This window comes from Balaenoptera ricei, chromosome 16 (assembly GCF_028023285.1).
Source record: "Balaenoptera ricei isolate mBalRic1 chromosome 16, mBalRic1.hap2, whole genome shotgun sequence".
NCBI classification, from domain to species: domain Eukaryota; kingdom Metazoa; phylum Chordata; class Mammalia; order Artiodactyla; family Balaenopteridae; genus Balaenoptera; species Balaenoptera ricei.
This window is the reverse complement of record NC_082654.1, coordinates 27020746-27026825: the sequence shown is the minus strand read 5'-3', so window position 1 is coordinate 27026825 and position 6080 is coordinate 27020746. Positions and strand designations below refer to the sequence as shown.

Here is a 6080-nt window from a genome sequence, read left to right as displayed (position 1 = left end):
ACCCCAATGTTCATTGCAGCTCTATTTACAATAGCCAGGATATGGAAGCAACCTAAGTGTCCATTGACAGATGAATGGATAAAGATGTGGCACATATATACAATGGAATATTACTCAACCATAAAAAGAAACGAAATTGAGCTATTTGTAGTGAGGTGGATGGACCTAGAGTCTGTCATACAGAGTGAGGTAAGTCAGAAAAAGAAAAACAAATACCGTATGCTAACACATATATATGGCATCTAAAAAAAAAAAAAAGTTTCTGAAGAACCTAGGGGCAGGACAGGAATAAAGACGCAGATGTAGAGAATGGACTTGAGGACACGGGGAGGGAGAAGGGTAAGCTGGGACGAAGTGAGAGAGTAGCATGGACATATATACACTACCAAATGTAAAATAGATAGCTAGTGGGAAGCAGCCACATAGCACAGGGAGATCAGCTCAGTGCTTTGTGACCACTTAAGAGGGGTGGGATAGAGAGGGAGGGAGGGAGATGCAAGAGGGAGGAGATATGGGGATATATGTATATGTATAGCTGATTCACTTTGTTATAAAGCAGAAACTAACACACCATTGTAAAGCAATTATACTCCAATAAAGATGTTAAAAAAAAAAAGACACATGCACCCCAAAGTTCATTGCAACACTATTTACAATGTCCAGGTCACAGAAGCAACCTAAATGCCCATTGACAGATGAATGGATAAAGAAGATGTGGTAAATATATAGAATGCAATATTACTCAGCCATAAAAAGGAATGAAATTGGGTCATTCGTAGCGACGTGGATGGATCTAGAGAGTGTCATACAGAGTGAAGTAAGTCAGAAAGAGAAAAACAAATATCATATATTAATGTATATATGTGGAACCTAGAAAAATGGTACAGATGAACCGGTTTGCAGGGCAGAAATAGAGACACAGATGTAGAGAACAAACGTATGGACACCAAGGGGGGAAAGTGGCTGGGGGTGGGGGTGGGGGGGTGGTGAGATGAATTGGGAGATTGGGATTGACATATATACGCTAGTATGTATAAAATAGATAAGTAATAAGAACCTGCTCTATAAACAAATAAATAAATTTTAAATGATAAAAAAATTAAAAATAAAAATAGAGGAGAGAGAGGAGTCCAAGATGACCCCTAGATTTAAGCCTAGGTGTGCAACCTGTGCAGCCACACAGGGCCCTGCACTTAGAAGCGCCCTGCATTTGGTTGAGGTTCTGCTGCCGCCATCTTGACATTCTTAATAATTTTTGAACAAGGGGCTTGACATTTTTATTTTGCACCGAGCCCTGTAAATTATGTAGCCAATCCTGCCTAGGAACCTAGAGCCCGGTGGTGATTTTAATGGAAATAAGTCAGCAAAATGAACAGGCAGGTCTGGGAAAAAGATGAGCTGGGTTTCTACACCTGAGTGTGAGCTGTCTGTAACTCAAGTCACCAAGTGGAGAAGTCCAATGGGCAGCTGCAAATGTGAGCAAGAATAGAGAAGACAGGTCAATATAGAAGGTAAGTAACGTGGGGTCATCCAAATAGAAGTAACAGGTAAAGCCCTAAGAGGGAATTAGATAGCCAGGAAGGAGAGTATAGAGTGAGAGAGAAAGAGATGGGACAGGACTTTAAGAAACAACAGCATTGGGACTTCCCTGGTGGTCTAGTGGTTAAGACTCCGTGCTCCCAATGCAGGGGGCATGGGTTTGATCCCTGGTCAGGGACCTAGATCTTGCATACCGCCACCAAAAGATCCCGCATGCCACAACTAAAAGATCCCGCATACCGCAACGAAGAACCTGCATGCTGTAACTAAGACCCAGCACAGCCAAATAAATAAATAAATATTTTTAAAAAAAGAAAGAAAGAAACAACATCATTAAAGAGGTGGGAAGTATGAGAAGAAGCAGCAGTAAAGGCACAGCAGAAATCTAGAAGCCAAACCAAGTCAGTAAAAATACTGGGGAAAGGAGATGAATCTGATAGGGACATGCAGGACCTTAGGGTAGGGAAGGTAGAAGCAGAGAAGCCAATTAGTGACAGAACACATGACAAAGACTGAAATCCAAGGAATTTCAATACATTCATTTTAGTTTTGAACATTTACTGATTATAAAAATAATATAAAAATCACCCATTATTTCACTATTCAGACAAACTCTATTAGCATTTTGGTATGTTTCCTTCCAATACTGGTTCTCAACATAGTTTTGTTCCATATTTTTTCTCTGCAAAAAGTTTGCAAATATTCTTTCCATCTACATTTCTTCTACAAATTTGAGACCATATTACACGTACATTCTATATCCTACATTTTTTTTACTTAACATTATATCTGATCACTTCCTATATTAAAAGCATAATTCCCTGGGTGCATAGCATTAAAAAATGTTATGAGATCAATTTTAAAATATCATGAAAAAAAACCTTAAATGCTTCTAATTCTTTCCTATAATCTCACCCATCCCATCAAATGATTTCATATTTTAGTGTTTCTTTTTGACTTCAATCTTTAAGGACATCATCATTTTTATTTATTTATTTTTTAATTTTTTAATTTATTATTTTATTTATTATTTTTATTTTTGGCTGTGTTGGGTCTTCGTTTCTGTGTGAGGGCTTTCTCCAGTTGCGGCGAGTGGGGGCCACTCTTCATCGCGGTGCGCAGGCCTCTCACTATCGCGGCTTCTCTTGTTGCGGAGCAGAGGCTCCAGACGCTCAGGCTCAGTCGTTGTGGCTCACGGGCCGAGTTGCTCCGCGGCATGTGGGATCTTCCCAGACCAGGGCTGGAACCCGTGTCCCCTGCATTGGCAGGCAGATTCTCAACCACTGCGCCACCAGGGAAGCCCACATCATCATTTTTAGATAACTGAAGTAATAGGATAGATAGTTCTTTTTTTTAATTTTTTTTTCTTATTTAGTAGATACCAGTTTATTTGACATAGTGCATGATCCAAAGCATCTGATACTCCACAGCCAATAAGATTTCCTGCTTCCCTATTACAAAACATTGGGTACCTTGAAAACAGTTAATTCAAGGTTCTTGTTACTTTTCTCCTACATCTGGAATTAAACAGGTTTCTCCGTGTAGCACACGTTTCACATTCACCAAAGGCTTTGGGGACGGGGGAAATGGGGCTTGTAACTGCCCCCCTGAACCACAGGCATTTAATGTTAAAGGATAAAGCACAGTAGAGTCACCCCGCAGACATTCCTGTGTGTTCAGATTGCTGAACTTGAGCATACCATCACTGACCCAAGTGGGAATCATCATAACAATGTAAAAGACACTGATTTCCTTGACAAAAAGAAATGCAGTATGAATATAAAGACTCATCACCACCACCACCCCCATCCTTTTCTGAAAATAATACATAAGAGAACAGTTATTGTACATGGTTAGTATCACCCAAGGTTCACACATGGAAAAAAATAGGTAAAAAATAATCAGTCATAAATTCTCACTATGAAATCACAACAGAATCTGATATATTCAGAGAATCTGTGAGTGGGAGAGAGCCTCAGAAATCATGTTGTGTATCCCCTCACTGGACAGATGAGGTCACTGAGGCCCAGGAAGGCCAAGTGTGGGACTCTGGGGTCTAACCGCAGGGGGAGAAGGCAGGCCTCCTGAAGCCTAGCTCAGGGTGCCCTCCACTTCCTTCCTCTTTTAAAGCCTCTCAAAGGTAAAACATGAAATACACCACACGATAAGTCACACATGCTGACGCAAGTCAGCGATTTGGTCTGGCAATGGCGTTCCTTTGGCCATTGGGCAGGCATGTAACCCACCTTGGGGCGGGAATTCTTCACACGAGATTGTTCAGCGTTCTGATGGAAGCCGTGTGCAGGTTACACACGACTTCTCGGATTCGGGAAGGCTCTTCTTGGCTCTTAGCCCGTGGTGGGCAGGCGGTCGGCTGCACAGCGGAATCTCGGATTCCGAGCGGAGCTGTCGGGTGTGTTCTGGCTTCGAGCAGCACAGCGACACCTATAGGCAGTAGGATTTATGGCGCACGTAGGATCCACCTTTCTTCAACCGGTCTTTCCCAGAAGGGGAAAAAGCCTTTTGGGTTAATCGTTTCTTCAACAGAATGGTGAACGGTCCACCAGTCTGAAGTCCACTCTCAGGCGTCCCTACTATATTGCATAAGCCATAACCATTGGGAGGAAAGGCGTCAACAGGCGCGGTTCCTCGGAAAGCCGTCCGCTCCGGTGTTGGTCACAGGAAACTCACCCTGCCAAAAACTGGTATAATGTTGGCTTTTCGGCTGCAGTTTGTTGCCTCAGGGGAAAAGTCTATTTTGCAGGCCTCGTCGACAGCTGTACTCTCACTCAGCTTCCATGGGCAACCGCTTCCCCATCCACGTGCAGTAGGAGACGTGATGATCTGGCCCGTGTAGAGCAGTAGAGTCGGGCCCTTCTGGGTGTCTCCAGTTAGTGCCTTTAACAGGTAACCACTAGGGAGCAGCTGCAGCTGCCTGCTGGATATCAGACTTCACTTGCTCACTCAACATTTCTTCAAAGACAAAGGAGTCACCAAACTTCTCAGCCTCTGTCAGATAGCCAGTTGAGTTCACAAATTCTCAAATTCAGCATTACTGACTTCATAGGCATCCATGTAAAAGACATCGATAGCAACTCTCCTAGCAAGTGCTTCCCCATCCTACTTTATCTGAGGATCATTGGTGCCCACTGTAAATACTCCGGCAGGGATGGGGATCACCTTGGTGGGTAGGAACGGCGGCTCTCCGGGGACCGAGCCCCGGGCATTCGCCTCCCGGTGCGCGGCCGCTGAGCTGCCACGGGCCCCGGGCCGCTGGGGAGTGCCAGAACCCCAGGAGCCTGCGAGGGAAGCCGTGCCTGCAGCCTCTCCCCGGCCTCTTCGCCCTCCTCCCCCACGCGCCGCCCGGCCCAAGAGCAGCGGCAGGAGGACGAGCTAGATACAGTTTTAAATATTGTTTTTCTTTCACGTTATTTTCCAAACATGGTTTCACGTTTCTCCATGTTCTGGTAGCTGCAAGCTGTTTTGTAATCTTAGTATGTAATGTAGTATTTAATAATTTAAGCATTCATTAGTGGATTGTTTGCAGCTCTTTTAAGTCCCAATGACGTAAGTATTTTAGTACACATAGATATTTTTTTCTTTTGTTCTATTTCACCAGGTTTTAAATTCCTAGGTGAGAGACTGGGTCAAAGCAAACTAGTTGGCTCTTGCTAAGTGTTACCTAAGTGTGCCTCTAGAAGGATTATGGCAGTTTACCTCGCCACTAGCCATGTGTGAATGTATCTGTTACCCAAAGCTTGGACCAGCGCTGGGTATTTAATTTTTACTCGGTTTAATGGCTGTTAATTGGAACTATACTATGCTTACAGTCTTTAATTTGCATTTCCCTAATTACTAAGGAGGTTGAGTCTTTTTTTAAATACACGTGTTTATTGTTTGTTTTTCCTCTTAGGTGCCTACTCAATTCAAAGCAACAGACATATTTTGAGTTGCCCACTCTGTGCCAAGAGCTGTGTGCATTCCTCAGAGGGGGAGTGACCTAACAAAAACGACCCTTTGAGATAGGGTGTGGGAGCCAGGATAGTATAGGAAATATATGGTTAACTGTACTCCCTCGGTAGAAGCACAATCCTGGCAGGCTGTTTGGGCAAAGTCCTGTGGGTGGAAGACAAAGAAGAGAAGGGTTGACCCTGTCTGAAAAAGATTAGGCTTTTGCAGGGTAAGTGACTTCAGAGCTAGGGTGGAACAATAAGATTTGTCCAGGTGAGAAAATGATGCGTGGGGAGAGGGAACAATATGGAGAGTGGTAAAGGAGCTGAAAAGTCTGAAAATATGGTGCTGTGTTATGGGGTTGCAACTCTTCCATTATAGCTAAAATGTGGAACGCTTGGGCTGAAGGATGGTGGGACATTGGCTAGAAAGGAAGAGTCAGGGCTAACCTCAGGAATCTGACTTTGTCCTGAAGATTTTTTTGTTCTTAAAGAAGAATGACATGATCTAATGTATGTTTTAGAAAGACCTTTCTGGTAGCTAATGAGAGGTAGCCATATTCCTTGCATTTATGGAGCTCAAGGACTAGT

At 43.5% G+C, this 6080-nt stretch overlaps 1 pseudogene; it reads right to left on the bottom strand.

Moving 5' to 3' along the window:
* Window positions 1–3887: 3887 nt before the first annotated feature.
* LOC132351068 (formylglycine-generating enzyme-like) lies at window positions 3888–5271 on the bottom strand (annotated as a pseudogene).
* Window positions 5272–6080: the final 809 nt, after the last annotated feature.